Below are 16600 nucleotides of genomic sequence, written 5' to 3'. Positions count from 1 at the left end.
ATTAACATACAGTTGTACGTCCAAAAACTACTCAATAAAGAAAAAAAGACATTATAATATGAGTCTGTTTTCACGCTTGATTCTGATTGGCTGATAAACTTTGTATGGTATTGTTATTTTCAGATAAACACACAGCTAAAGCAGATTTGGCAGGTTTTGAGCACATGACAGTTCCATATCTCTACACTGAATGATTCCAGTTATTTCACAGTCAAACATCACATCAAAACACACAGAAAGCTTTGGATTTGTAAGAAACTAGTTTCACACACAGGAGAAGTTTGAGGACAAAAACCTGACAAATGTCTGGAACACAGCATGGCGGCTTTAGCTATGGGAACATCAGCATCCCAGCAAACAGATTTCAATTATTAAATTTATATTTATAATAAGTCAAATAGATGTTTAACAACAGCCCAAAACTAGACTAGTCTCTAGACAACTAGACAATCTCATGGACAACAAGCAATCCGGCTTTAAGAAAGGCCACTCAACTGAGACTGCCCTGCTCTCGGTCGTGGAGGATCTCAGATTGGCTAAAGCAGACTCAAAATCATCAGTCCTCATCTTGCTGGACTTATCAGCTGCTTTTGACACTGTCAACCACCAGATCCTGCTTTCTACGCTGGAGTCACTGGGCGTTGCGGGTACTGTTATACAATGGTTCAGATTAGAGATGCGCGGTTGGCGGTTATAGCCGCGGACTCCGCGGATAAACCGCGGATCGGGCGGATGACGTTACGAAAAAATAATATTTTAATTAAATTCGGGCGGGTGGCGGGCGGTTGTACTGTTTTTATATTCATAGCTGGCGCACCAACGAAAAAGCCTACTGACTTCACAGAATGGGAGGGGGAATCGGATACACTAATTCTGGATGAAGTGTACAGAAGTATTCCTCTACAAACTTCTGTATAGACGGATCAGCAGAGGAAAATCTACTTTCCTTTTGGGAGAAATAAGGCCAGGCATTCCCCCGACTACAGCACCTTTCCAAGAGAATTCTATGCATTTTAGCAACAAGTGCTGCGAGCGAGCGCTCCTTCAGTGCAGCAGGGCGCAGTGGCTATGCAGGCGCTCCCGTCTGAATCCTGACACAGATGCTATTTTATTCCTGCATTGTGCCAAGAAAAAATCAAACTAGACCTAAAGTCAGGCATATTAAACCAATTAGCCTATGTTATTTAGGCTACACATATGTTCAATATAAGCTTTTGAGTTCGGTCAGTTGATTTTACGTTCATATTGGTTTAGCCTATTCTATTCTAGACATGTTGGCCTCGCTTTGACGTTCCGAGGCTAAGGTTATTTTGCCAGAATTTCTTTGTCGCAAATTTAATGGCGTAGTAGCCTATTTCGTTATGCTTCAAGTTTGAGGGGAATGGGGGTGATCCTAAGTCCATGGTTATTGGGGCACTTGTCATACATGCACTTTAGCCTGGTCAGGTTCGCTCAAAGAGGGATGGCATATCTATTTTTCTAATTTAATTTCTAATTGTGGGGGTGACTGAGCCTACAAGGCTTAGGCACGATATGACGATTTTATTAAAAAATTTTCAACTGTTTGCCAAAGCATGCGACTATAGCCTATGCCTACATTAAGATATTTATGTTAATATTTTTTTTTACTGCCTGTTGTTTCTTTTGGCATATAAAATAGGTATTGTCTGATAGAGATATCAATAAAGGTTCATCTGTGTCGCAGAACTGTGTTGTTTCCGATTTCAGATCAATAACATCCACAGCAAAAAATAAAAAGTAGTCGAAAAACTGTGCCCATTTAATTAGATGTGCAAGGCAAGCAGGTACGTTTTTGGGGTTGCTATGGACAACTACAAATGTAAACATTATTAGGCTATAATGTAAATGACTTATTATTCTATCTATTTACAAAAAAATTAAGTGAAATAGGCATTTAGTAGTAGGCTAAATAGCAGCATGTTGAAATGATGCGTCAATGCGTTTTCTATTAGGCTACAATAAAAAAAAAAAAAAGTTGTACAGTACAGTGCGTTTAATTTAGGCTATTTATTTATTTTTGTCCCTGTGCGCCGATTGGAGACGGAGTTTACTGCTGATATTCTGAGAGCTCGGGTGGTTCTCATTTCTTATTTGTGCATCCTCGTTTCCTTTCCTTGCTTTCTTTCCTCGTGTTTCCACCCCACCGGGATAACGTTACGAGGGAAGGACGCAAAAAGACTGAAGGACCGAGGAATCGAACCAAGTGAAAAGACACTTCCTCGTATCTTTAGCGTAACTTCAAAGCGTCGTCAATTAATGACTTGCACGTTTGGATTAATTGCATGTCTACATTAAAGTCATTCTATAATGATCAATAAAGAAACATTCATTTAATAAAAAAAAGGAATAAGCCATTCAAATAAAGAGCCCAATCAGAAGATGGCGGGCGGGTGCGGTTTTAAAAATTGGTCAAAAATGTTACTGCGGATGGATGGCGGACGGATGATGAATTTTGTCATGCGGTTGCGGATGAAATAATAGCCCATCCGCGCATCTCTAGTTCAGATCTTACCTCTCTGACAGGTCATTCAGGGTGTCTTGGAGAGGAGAAGTGTCCAACCTACAGCATCTAAACACTGGGGTACCTCAAGGCTCTGTTCTTGGGCCACTTCACTTCTCCATCTACACGTCATCTCTAGGACCAGTCATCCAGAGACATGGATTCTCCTACCACTGCTGTGCTGATGATACCCAGCTATACCTCTCTTTTCTTCCTGATGATCCCTCGGTTCCAGCTCGCATCTCAGCCTGCCTGTTGGACATTTCACACTGGATGAATGTCGGGTTTTTTTGTGACTTCTCTGTCTCCCTCTTGTGTATTATTATTTGTATGCAGTTTCACCTGTTATAATTGTTGATTTATTTCTGTTCAATAAATCCTTTGAACTTCTCCCTTGCGCTTGGGTCTCCATATTTCCTGACAGAATTAACAAGCCAACCATGGACCCAGCGAAAGAGTCTCCAATCCGCTCTGTGGTCGAACATCAAGGAGCGATGTTGGGCAGACACGCCGAAGAGCTCAGCGCTGCAAGACACGCTGTAGAGAGCCTGGCCGCGCAAGTAGCGGACCTATCCAGTCAAATTCACACGCTACGTCACAACCCGGGATCCCCACAGCCGGCCCGCCTTTCCTCAGAGCCGAGGGTCAATAATCCATCCACTTACGCGGGTGAGCCAACACAGTGCCGTGCTTTTTCAACCCAATGTGAGGTTGTGTTTACCCTGCAGCCCTATACGTATGCTGAGGATCGAGCCCGTGTCGCATACGTCATCTCTCTCCTGTCGGGCAGAGCGAGGAAATGGGGAACCTCTTTGTGGGAAGCCGAGTCGGAGATTTGTACTCACTTTGACGCCTTTAAAGAAGAGATGCTTGAGGTCTTTGATCGTTCGGTTCATGGTCGGGAAGCATCACGTCTTCTATCCACTCTCCGCCAGGGTCACCGCCCCGTAACCGATTATGCGATTGAGTTTTGCACCCTCTCCACTACTTGCGGGTAAAACGAAGCCGCCTTTTCTGCTCGCTTCCTGGATGGGTTGAGCGCTCTGTTAAAGGATGAACTCTACGCTCACGATCTTCCCGCTGACCTGGACTCTCTGATTGAGCTCTCCATCCGGATGGACAAGCGCCTGGCGATGCGTAGACGCGCTCGCTTTCCACACACTGACGTCAGAGGGGTTTCCTCAGCGCAGGACTCCAAACCTCTCGAGAGGCGCGCTTCCTCCTCAGTTCCCATGGAGGTGGGAGGGGTTCACCTGTCTCCCTCCGAGAGACAACGGAGGTTCTGGGCATCTTTTCTCCATGTGCCCAGTAAAAGCCAACACTCGCCAGTGAGTCGGGACCTCATGGTGAACGCTTCTACACAGTCCCCTAACGCTCCGACTAGGACCTTGTTACCTATTACACCTTGCTGGGAGGGGTCCTCAGTTTCCTGCTCTGCGCTGCTGGATTCCGGCGCGGAGGAAAGTTTCATAGATGAGTCTTTTGCTGCAAAACATAAAGTTCCACTCCAGCCTCTTAGGGACCCGCCCACTGTGTATGCCCTAAATGGCCATGTCTTGTCTAGAGTATTTCACTCAACCTTTCCAGTGAGTTTACATGTTTCTGGCAATCATCGAGAGCCTTTAACCTTTTTTGTTATTTGTTCCCCTTCTACACCTATAGTTTTGGGCCATTCTTGGCTAGTTAAACATAATCTTCAAATAGACTGGATTAAGGGATCTATTGTCTCATGGAATCTGTTCTGTCATGCAAATTGTCTTGTATCTGCTGTGTCTCCCGTCTCCTTTCCCTCTGTGTTACAGGAGGAGCCTGTAGATTTATCAGGTGTTCCTGAAGTTTACCACGATCTGCGAGCGGTCTTCAGTAAGTCCCGGGCCGAAGCTCTTCCTCCTCAAAGACCATATGACTGCAGTATTGATCTCCTCCCAGGTACCACTCCTCCTCGGGGATGTCTCTTCGCCTTATCCGCACCCGAGAGAGAGGCGCTCGATAAATATTTATCCGAGTCTCTAGCCGCGGGTACTATAGTTCCGTCATCCTCTCCAGCCAGTGCTGGTTTCTTTTTTGTCAAAAAGAAAGATGGCTCTTAACGCCCATGCATTGACTACTGCGGACTTAATGAGATCACTATTAAGAACAAGTACCCATTACCGCTTATGTCGACTGCCTTCGATATCCCTCAAGGGGCTCGCATTTTCACCAAATTAGACTTGCGCAATACTTATCACCTTGTGCGAATTAAGGCTGGAGACGAGTGGAAATCGGCGTTTAATACACCCTTCGGTCACTTTGAATACCGGGTTCTTCCCTTCGGGCTGGTAAACGCTCCCGCTGTATTTCAGGCACTCATAAATGACGTACTTCGTGATATGCTCAATATTTTTGTCTTCGTCTATTTAGATGACATCCTCATTTTTTTGCCAGATTTGCCTACTCACATCCAGCATGTACGCCGTGTGCTCCAACGTCTGTTGGAGAACCGTCTTTTCATCGAGTCAGAAAAGTGTGATTTTCATACTCGCTCTGTCCCATTTCTCGGGTATATAATCTTGGATAAGGGCGTTATTATGGACCCCGCTAAGCTTCGCGGCGTTACGGATTAGCCCGAGTCTTGCGTCGCTCTCAAGCGTTTCTCAGGATTTTCCAACTTTTATTCGTAACTTTAGCCAGATCACTGCTCCTCTCACGGCACTTACATCGGCCAAAACTCGTTAAGAATGGTCTGATTCTGCACAACAGGCGTTCGACCGTCTCAAAAGGATGTTCGCATCCGCCCCTATTCTCATCACCCCTGATCCCGAGAGACAATTCATAGTGGAGGTTGACGCCTCCGATGTAGGTGTAGGCGCCGTACTTTCCCAGCGCTCCGCGGAAGATAAAAAGGTTCACCCGTGCGCTTTCTTTTCGCATCGTCTCACTCCGGCTGAGCGCAACTATGATGTCGGTAATCTCGAACTTCTGCCATCCGTCTCGCGCCCGGAGAATGGTGTCACTGGCTTGAGGGTGCCTCTATCCCGTTTATTGTATGGACGGATCACCGCAACCTTCAATATATTCGATCTGTGAAAAGGCTTAACGCACGTCAAGCTCGTTGGGCACTATTTTTTAATCGGTTCAATTTCACCATTTCTTATCGCCCGGGCACCAAGAATATCAAACCGAATGCACTCTCCCGTCAATTTGCGGTTTTAGAAAATAAACCTCTCTCCGAACCCATCATACCTGTTGATATGGTAGTAGGGGCCGTATCCTGGGGTATCGAGAACTCACACCCAAGCTCCTCGTAACTGTCCATCGGGTAAGCTCTTTGTCACCAGACCTTTACGCGCTGCTGTCCTCCGTTGGGGACACACTTCTAAATTAACGGCTCATCCAGGCATTAGGAGGACGTTAACGGGTCTATGGGCATTAACCCGGGTCTAACGGGTTAACGGGCAGTAACGGGTCTCCCCCCGTCAAAAGGCAATACCGTTATTCTCACTGTCGTTGATCGCTTTTCTAAAGCGGCCCACTTTACCGTTGCCCAAACTCCCTTCCACCCGTGGTACAGCGCAAGTTATTATTAACAACGTGTTCAGAATTCACGGGTTACCTGTTGATGTTCTATCCCAGTGGTTCCCAACCTGGGTCCAGAGTTCACAAGGGGGGCGCGGGAGAGGATAAGTGTTGAGGTAGAAAAAAGCATAAAAATGCTCCACTATTATATAGGGCTGTACAATTAATCGAAAATCCGATTTCAAACGATTATAAAAAAAAGCATTAATCGAGATAAATGATTATTGCCTCATATACCGCCACCTTTCCAGTTGTACACTGTTGGTCTTAAAAGCGCGAACGAGCGCGTGCTTATGTGTGTGTGCAGCACGCACACGCAGCCAGAAGCATTCGCTCTCATTCGCACACTGAGACGAGCAGAGGAGCGCAGACATCTAAAGTCATTAACGTGAGCGCTTTAACGGTCAAATAGGTGTCAAAACACGATGTTTAGTGATTATTTATATTAACCATCATTTGTGTAATAAACGAGTTGAGGATCAAAAGACACGTGAAAGAGAAACTAAAGAGACAGCGAGAAATATTCCTGCTGCCGCCTGTTTTAATGATTATTAATCAAACAACGAGAAAATCCCTCACTAGTCTTGACTGAAGGACTGCTGTGTTTTTCTTACAGTGAATATGCTTAAAGCACAGTTTGTTTAATATTTTTGTTCTATTGTATTTATTTCTCTTTCCTTTGCAGGGTGGAAAATAACTGTATGTATACACTTGAAGTCAGAATTATTAGCCCTCCTGAATATTAGCAACCCTTTTCCTCCCAATTTCTGTTTCATGGAAAGAAGTTTTTTTTTTTTTACTTATTTCTGAACATAATAGTTTTAATATCTCATTTCTAATTACTGATTTCTTTTATCTTTGCTATGATGACAGGTCAAAATACAAGCATTCAGATTAAAGTGCAATTCAAAGGCTTAATTAGGGTAATAAGGCAAGTCATTGTATAACAGTAGTTTTTTATGCAGACAATCAAAAATATTTATTGCTTAAGGGGGCTAATAATATTGACCTTAAATTGGTTTCAAAATATTTAAACCTGCTTTTATTCTAGCTAAAATAAAACAAATAAGCCTAGAAGAAAAAATATTATAGGAAATACTGTAAAAAAATTCCTTGTTCTGTTAAACATAATTTGGGAAATATTTATAAAAAATAAAAATAAAAAAATTCTCAAGAGCGCTAATAATATTGACTTTAACTGATAATCGTTTTGAATAATCGTGATTACAATTATGACCAAAATAATCGTGATTATGATTTTTCACAAAATCGAGCAGCCCTACTATTATATATGTATTTTTAAGTACAAAAAAAAAAAAAAAAAATATATATATATATATATATATATATATATATATATATATATATATATATATATATATATATCAAAACACATGCTTAAAATTACAACATAATAGTAAAAATAATTAAAATGAATAACTTTAAATAATTATTTAAATTTAGCTCACTCACGCAATGTGCTTGTCAATGTGTCGTAAAGGCAAAATCAAAACAAAATCGGCAAAGAAACGTAAATGCAGGGATTCTTTATAGGCGAAGAAAAAGATTAGACAGTATGACAAAGCCTACCTAAATTTTGGTTTTATTGATGGCCAAGACAAGTTAAAACTGATTAATTTATATTTTCTATACATATTATATATCAATATTTCACAAACACACACATACAGTATATATATATATATATATATATATTGTGACGAGCGTCCCAAAGGATCATCAGCGTCGCCCAGGAAACTAAGGAAAAACACCTGCAAGCCCTCAACTCAGACTGATCGGCCCCAGCTGCAGCCCATCAGCCGGCTTGCATTTAAACTGCAGCAACACAGCAGAACGGGGAGAAGTCTCTCCAGGAGAACAAGCACTAACTCGCTCTCTCTCTATTTTCCCAGACAGCAGCTGAGAACCTACCGGAACCACAGAGGCACTTCAATAATCCACTGTCACACTGGGAAAGGAGCACAAAGAGCACACAAGCCACCAACCTAAATTCACCACTGGAAGAACCTTTTGTAAATAAACCACCCTCCGGGGCACTTATATGAGCTCTCACTTGTTGTGTGATTCTTCTCCCCGTGACATCTGGTGGAGAATGCGGGCAATTACAGAGAAGAATCACAGATAAGCGATCTCCTACCCCACACCATAATTATTATTAGGAGTATTTATAAAAAAAAAAATAAAAAAAAATAAATTTTTTTTTTTTTTTTTTTTTTTCCAGTTTTGGTGATTCATTAGTGTGGCTCCTACAATTTATTTAGTTATTTATTTAGAATTATATTTATTTATTTTGGTTGCTTTTCTCTATAATCTTCAGGTGAACGGCCCCCGGTCCCCTCCCAGTATGGAAGAGATTCTCCAACGTCTCACTGAGGTTAGCATCCGCCAACAACAAATTGTGGAGCACCTTGCCACACGCCAAGGCAATACTGAGCAGGAACTCGCTGCTTTCCATGCCGCTGCCGCCCAAAGCATTCCGCTACCAGACCCCCGTGCCCAGGCCACAAAAATACTGCCAAAGCTCACTCCTTACGATGACGTGGAAGCTTTTCTGCAAATGTTTGAAAACACAGCCCATCGTGAAGGATGGCCACCCGAGGACTGGGCTCAGGTGTTGGCCCCCCTGTTAACCGGCGAGGCCCAACGTGCTTACTTCTCTCTCCCTACGGCCTCAGCAGAGAGGTATTCAGATGTAAAGAGAGAAATCCTGAGCCGGTTGGGATTGTCCTCAATCTGTGCAGCCCAGGGTTTCTTTGAATGGGAGTATAAACCCCGAGCACCAGCCCGTGCCCAGATAGCAGAACTCACACGATTGGCACACCACTGGTTGTTGGAGGGCAGTCCCACAGCGGAACAGGTAGCGGAACGTGTGATTGTGGATCGCGTGCTTCGAGCTCTCCCTCGCTCACACCGACGGGCGGTCGGTATGAGGAACCCCGTAACCTCACTGGACCTGGTGGAGGCCATCGAATTGGCGGATGCAACCCAACAACGTGATGGAGGGGAGCGGATGGTGCCGTTCCCCCGGAGGGTGGTCCAGGAGCGACGCACACCAGAGGGTCCCTCACGACCAGTCAACAGGCCAGCAGCACCCTCTCCACGAGATGAGCCTATGCCATCTGCGGATCCCCCGCAGCCTGGGCGAGGATGGTTGGCAGGCTGTATTGTTCACAGTGACCCACCATATGGAGCTCCTGAGGCCGACATCAAGGTCAATGGAAAACCGCTTCGGGCCCTTCTTGACTCAGGCAGTGCAGTAAGTCTGGTTCAAACTCATCTCCTACCCCCACGTAGAAACACAAAAACATTCCTTCCCATCACCTGTGTCCATGGGGACACCCGACAAGTTCCGGCTCGACGGGTGACAATCTCTGCAGCCCCGGGGGCTTGGTCTATTGAGGTGGGACTTGTGGAGGACCTCCCGGTCCCAGCCCTTATCGGAAGAGACTGGCCGGGGTTTGACCGCCTGCTTGCGACCACAATGCAGCCTGCCAGCCTTCAAGTAAGCCGCCGAAGATGGAGAGCCAGCCGAGGACCTCATCAGCGGCCTGCACTGGTAGCCACAGACAGCGGGAGAGACGGTAAGCCCCCTCCCCAATCTTCTAATCTGTTCTATGATGTGTTCCAGCAGGTAACGGGAGGGGGCTCCTTTGCTAAGGAACAACGGGATGATGACCGGCTGAAACATTGTTGGACCCAGGTGCGTGTCATTGAGGGCCAAGACACTCAACCATCACCCCATCCTCTCCCGCACTTTGTAGTTCAAAATGGCCTGTTGTACTGCGTCGCACAGCGAAGGGGGGAGGTGAAACAGCTACTTGTGGTGCCCCGTGCCAAGACAGAAACTGTGATGGACCTGGCTCACTCCCACCCGATGGCCGGTCACCTTGGAGTTGAGAACACCACACAGCGGATCCGGGATCGCTTCCACTGGCCGGGTCTGGAAGCTGATATAAAACGATTCTGTCAAGCCTGCCCCACCTGCCAGGTGACCTCGCCCAGAAAGCCTCCCCCTAGCCCGCTGATCCCATTACCCATCATTGAGGTGCCCTTTGAGCGAATCGGGATGGACCTGGTTGGGCCGTTGCCAAAGTCGGCCCGGGGACATGAGCATATTCTGGTGATCGTTGATTATGCCACCCGGTATCCAGAAGCAATCCCCCTCAGGAAAGCCACTTCTAAAGCCATTGCCCAGGAGCTCTTCCTCCTGTCAAGCCGGGTCGGTATCCCAGCAGAGATATTGACTGACCAGGGTACCCCCTTTATGTCTCGGTTAATGGCTGACCTCTGCCGACTACTGAAGGTGAAGCAGTTAAGGACCACAGTGTACCACCCACAGACAGATGGGTTGGTCGAACGATTCAACCAAACGCTAAAACAAATGCTAAGGAAAGTAGTGGCTGAAGACAAACGTGACTGGGATCTCATGCTGCCCTATGTCCTCTTCGGCATACGAGAAGTGCCCCAGTCCTCAACTGGCTTCACCCCCTTCGAACTCCTTTTTGGCCGTCAGCCCCGGGGCCTTCTAGATGTGGCTAAGGAAGCCTGGGAGCAGCAGCCGGCAGCCCATCGGTCCATAGTTGAGCATGTGAGACAGATGAGGGAGAAGATCGACCGGGTCATGCCGTTAGTCCGGGAGCATCTGGTCAAAGCCCAACAAGCCCAACAGCGCCACTATGACCGGGCAGCCCAACCACGGGAGTTCCAGCCCGGAGATCGAGTGATGGTCCTGATCCCGAATGCTGCCTGCAAGTTTCTTGCCACCTGGCAAGGCCCCTTCACCATTCTGGAAAAAATTGGGCCAGTCACATATCGGGTGAGGCAACCTGGAAAAAGAAGAGCTGACCAACTGTATCACATCAATCTTCTAAAAAAATGGGTGGGTACCAGGGACCAACTCGCAGCCCTCGCCACCTCCGATCCCGTGGTTGTAGATGTCAACCCTCACCTCTCGGCTATCCAAAAGGGAGAGCTCCATCACCTGGTCAGTCAGTTCTCTGATGTGTTCTCAGTACTCCCGGGTTGGACGAACATTATCAAGCATGATATCCACACTCCAGCTGGCAACATCATTCGACAACGGCCTTACCGGGTCCCTGAAGCTCGTCGGCAGGCTATTGAAGAGGAAGTAGAACAAATGCTGAAGTTAGGGGTGATTGAGCCGTCACGCAGTCCATGGTCCAGCCCAATCGTAATGGTACCAAAGTCTGACGGCACTCTCCGCTTCTGCAATGACTTCCGAAGGCTCAATGAGATCTCAGAGTTTGACGGATATCCCATGCCTCGGGTGGATGAGCTGCTGGATCGCCTGGGAAGGGCCCGGTACATCTCAACCCTGGACCTAACCAAAGGTTATTGGCAAGTACCCCTATCTGAGGAAGCCAAAGCCAAGACCGCCTTCTCTACCCCTAGTGGCCACTGGCAATACCGGACCCTTCCCTTCGGCCTGCATGGAGCTCCCGCCACCTTCCAGCGGCTCATGGATATTGTCCTTCGCCCTCACCAAGCCTATGCTGCCGCATACCTGGATGATGTTGTCATTCATTCTGAGACATGGGAAGACCATCTAGATCGCCTGCGGAGAGTGCTGTCAGAACTCAGAAGGGCTGGACTCACCGCCAACCCCCGCAAATGCCACCTTGCGCTCCATGAAGCCAAATATCTGGGTTTTCGGGTGGGACGAGGGCTAATCCAGCCCCAAGAAAAGAAGGTGGAAGCAATTCGTAATGCACCAAAGCCGGAAACAAAAACCCAGGTACGAGCCTTTTTGGGGTTGGCGGGATATTATCGATGCTTCATACCTAACTTTGCCTCTCTAGCCGCCCCCCTTACAGACCTGACCAGGAAGGGGCAGCCTGAGAAGATCTGTTGGACGACTGCTGCAGAAGAGGCACTACACAAAGTAAAAATGGCACTGACATCTGAGCCAGTTCTTCGGGCCCCGGACTTCGCCTGCCCCTTCCTGCTGCAAACTGATGCTTCGGACACAGGACTAGGAGCAGTCCTGTCCCAGATACAGGAAGGTGAGGAACACCCAATCTTGTATATTAGCAGGAAGCTGCTCCCAGCCGAGAAGAACTACGCAACAGTGGAGAAAGAAGCTCTGGCCATAAAATGGGCAGTTCTGGAGCTGCGATATTACCTCCTGGGCCGCAGCTTTACCCTTGTCACTGACCACGCTCCCCTACAATGGATGGCCCGGGCCAAAGATACTAACGCCAGGGTGACTCGGTGGTTCCTCGCTCTCCAGGACTTCCATTTTGTGGTACGTCATCGGGCTGGAGCCGCTAACGCCAATGCAGATGGCCTCTCTCGGGTCTGGGCAGCTTTTGCAGGTCTGTCAGGGGTCATTCCCCTCCCAACCCCTAAATTACCCCTACTGGCTCACATCACCCCTCGGACCAGGACGACGCTTAGGGGGGGGGAATGTGACGAGCGTCCCAAAGGATCATCAGCGTCGCCCAGGAAACTAAGGAAAAACACCTGCAAGCCCTCAACTCAGACTGATCGGCCCCAGCTGCAGCCCATCAGCCGGCTTGCATTTAAACTGCAGCAACACAGCAGAACGGGGAGAAGTCTCTCCAGGAGAACAAGCACTAACTCGCTCTCTCTCTATTTTCCCAGACAGCAGCTGAGAACCTACCGGAACCACAGAGGCACTTCAATAATCCACTGTCACACTGGGAAAGGAGCACAAAGAGCACACAAGCCACCAACCTAAATTCACCACTGGAAGAACCTTTTGTAAATAAACCACCCTCCGGGGCACTTATATGAGCTCTCACTTGTTGTGTGATTCTTCTCCCCGTGACAATATATATATATATATATATATATTAAGGGTGGAGCCGAACCCGAATATGGTATTCGGAAAGGCACGAATAGCGTGTTTTTACAAATACTTGATTCGAACAAATACTTGAAAAATTATTTGTATTCGGGAGCAAGAAAAGCACTATATCAAAAAGCAGCGTTTCCTCATGAGCACAGTGCATGTCCGCATGAGTGAGAAAGAGAGAGAGAGAGAGAGAGAGAGAGAGAGAGAGACAAAACGCGCCAAAGCACGAAACTGAAAGCGAGACGTGACTTTTAAGTGGTTGTTTCATATGGATTTATTAATCATTCTTACTGTTCATTGATCGCAAACTGCCGTAGTTTATTAAAGACGCAAACCTCTCACTGCACGTCAGCGGACCCCAGGTTGGGAACCACTGGGATAGAACATCAACAAGTAACCCGTGAATTCTGAACACGTTGTTAATAATAACTTGCGCTGTTTCACGGGTGGAAGGGAGTTTGGGCAACGGTAAAGTGGGCCGCTTTAGAAAAGCGATCAACGACAGTGAGAATAACGGTATTGCCTTTTGACGGGGGGAGACCCGTTACTGCCCGTTAACCCGTTAGACCCGGGTTAATGCCCATAGACCCGTTAACGTCCTCCTAATGCCTGGATGAGCCGTTAATTTAGAAGTGTGTCCCCAACGGAGGACAGCAGCGCGTAAAGGTCTGGTGACAAAGAGCTTACCCGATGGACAGTTACGAGGAGCTTGGGTGTGAGTTCTCGATACAACTAGAGAACTCTCCACTGTGCTACTGGGTGAGAGCGTATGGCAAGCCGTTTTAGCATTTAAACCTTGTTCGGACTATCCATAAATATATTTAGAGATATCTCTAATTATATTTTGACTTGTCATAATTATAATTCGACTAGTCAGATTGGAAATATCTGCAAACATATTTTGATAGGCTAGTCATATTCCTCCATTGACTTCCATTGAAAAATATTTGCAGATATCTCTAAATAAGTTGACTAGTCACAATTGTAATTAGAGATATCTCCAAATGAATTTTGACTAGTCAAAAATCCAATTTAAGATATCTACAACTGTAATTAGACTTTTAGTAAATTAATTAGAGATATCTTCAAATATATTTGTAAATATCTCTAAATATGATAAATTAAAGATATCTCTAAATGTATTATGACTAGTAAAAACTCAGAGATATCAATTACAATTGTTACTAGTCAAAATTCATCTGATTTCGTACTAGTACAATTGTAATTGCAGATATGTCTAATTGTCATTCTGAGTAGTGGAATTATAATTATGACTAGTTAAAATATAATTAGAGATATCTCTAATATATTTATGGAGTCAAAACAAAGATTTAAATGCTAAAAAGGCTTGCCATAGAGAGCGCTTCTCACTGAACAGAGCACCGCGCAACCTTCTATGTAATGTATTATCACATGCACTAAAAGCATCCTAAAAGCATCAACACAGCCACATTCTGCCCCAGCAAGTCAGTTTCAAACATAAAAAAAACAAACAAACAAACTTTGTGTCTTTTTTTGTGGCTGGCAGATGATAATAGCAGGGCTGTATCTTTTAGTATTATATAGAATACTTTTGTTCTGCCAGATCTCCCGGGCAGGGTTTTATTTAGATTTATTTAGTTAATATTAGTTTTTGGAATTCTGTCCATTGGAAAGAAGTTCTTTCAGAAGAAGAACAGTTTTTTGAAGTATTATTTGTTTTTATTCTGTCTATTCAGTGTCCTTCAACAAGAACGGTGGTGGTGGTGGGGTTCATAATATTCACAATGGTATTTTATTAGTTGTTGGTTTAACCATGGATGAGATAATGGCTTCTATGTTATTTTCTTTTCAATGACATTTCTTATCACATGTTCAAAAACAACAGCCAATATTGCATATCTATAATTTATATAATGGGTATAATTAAACAATACTTTCACTATAACGTAAATTAGAAGTGTAATAGAAAATATATATATTTTTGCGCCATTTTAAATTTTACTCGAATACAAATACAAATACAAATACTTTTCCCCCCTCAACAAATACAAATACCGGCTGCTCCGCACATCCCTAATATATATATATATATATATATATATATATATATATATATATATATATATATATATATATATATATATATAGTACATATGGGTGTGTGTGCGTGTATTTAAATGGGGGGGGGCTCCAATGTTTGTATATGTTCATGGGGGGGCCCCTAAGAAAAAGGTTGGGAACCACTGTTCTATCCGAATGCGGTTCGCAATTCACATCACAATTCTGGAGAGAGTTTTGCAGACAAGTTTGGGGCCTCTGTTAGTCTATCGTCAGGGTATCATCCCCAGACTAATGGCCAGACCGAAAGAGCTAATCAAGATCTAGGCCGAATACTTCGTTGTCTTGCCGCTCGTAACCCCTCTTCGTGGTGTGAACAATTGCCGTGGGCTGAGTACGTGCATAATTCGCTACCGTCCTCGTCTACCAGTTTATCACCATTTTCTTGTTGTCTCGGTTATCAACCGCCTCTTTTCCCTACTCAGGAAATAGAGACCGCTGTTCCTTCGGTTCAAGCGTTTATACAACGCTGTTGGCGCACTTGGGAGAGTACGGTGTCCGCACTCCGCTGCTCCGGTGAACGTATTCGACGCTCTGCCAATCGCCGCCGCACTCATGCCCCTCGTTACGTCTGTGGGCAAAAGGTTTGGCTTTCCACTCGTAATCTTCCCCTTAAAGCCCCGTCACGTAAATTGGTACCTCGCTTTATTGGTCCGTTCACTATCAATAAGATCATTAATCCAGCAGCTATCCGTCTTAAACTACCATCCTATTTGCAACGCATCCACCCAGTTTTTCATGTATCCTGTATCAAACCCGTTTTTCACTCTTCCTATAGTTTCCCTCCCTCCCCCTCTCCCCCCATTGTCGTCGATAGTCCCCCTATCTACAAGGTACGGAGGTTGCTTGATGTAAGGCGCCCGGGTCGTGGTCAGCAGTTTCTGGTTGATTGGGAGGGATATGGTCCTGAGGAGAGAAGCTGGATACCGTCTCGGGACATCCTGGACTGCTCGCTCATCGATGACTTCCTTCGCTCTCGCCAGTCTTTCTCCTCTGGTGCGCCAGGAGGCGCTTCTTGAGAGGGGGGAATACTGTCAGGGTTTTTTGTGACTTCTCTGTCTCCCTCTTGTGTATTATTATTTGTATGCAGTTTCACCTGTTATCAATTTGCTTGTTTCCCCATCCCCATTCCTCTCACCTGTTCTCCCTGATTATTGTAGCTATTTAGTCTCCCCTTCTCCCTCATTCTGTGCTTGTTAATTTATTCTGTGTTCTAAGAGCTACGTGTGCAACTGGTTCTCTCTGTTCAAGATATCTACACATTTACTATCCGTCTCGTCTAGTCCTGCGTTGTTTATTCTACCACTTATCATCCGTTCACCTGTGCTCTGGCTCACCTCTGCTCTGCCCACAGTCCACGATCGGGTGAGGTCTCATCTTCTCGGCTCCCTGAGGTCTGTCCCTACTTTTCTACTGCTAACCCAAGAGGGTCTTTTGAGTTTGATCAGTCCTACAACGCCCAGAGGAGGGTCGATTTCAGACTGCCTGTGTTATTTTGGAGTGACTGTTTTCTTACTGCCCAGGAGTTCAGAATTGTTGATTTATTTCTGTTCAATTAATCCTTT

At 45.5% G+C, this 16600-nt stretch overlaps 1 protein-coding gene across 5 annotated transcripts in view; it reads right to left on the bottom strand.

The window, feature by feature from the left end:
- LOC108183675 (NACHT, LRR and PYD domains-containing protein 3) overlaps nt 1-16600 on the bottom strand; it is a 65516-nt gene that overhangs the window by 45188 nt on the left and 3728 nt on the right. The gene's annotated exons all lie outside the window — the stretch shown is intronic.

Source organism: Danio rerio, chromosome 4 (assembly GCF_052040795.2).
Source record: "Danio rerio strain M-AB ecotype USA chromosome 4, GRCz13ab, whole genome shotgun sequence".
Lineage (NCBI taxonomy): Eukaryota > Metazoa > Chordata > Actinopteri > Cypriniformes > Danionidae > Danio > Danio rerio.
Note: the sequence above shows the minus strand (reverse complement) of the source record. Positions and strands in the feature narration are given on the sequence as shown.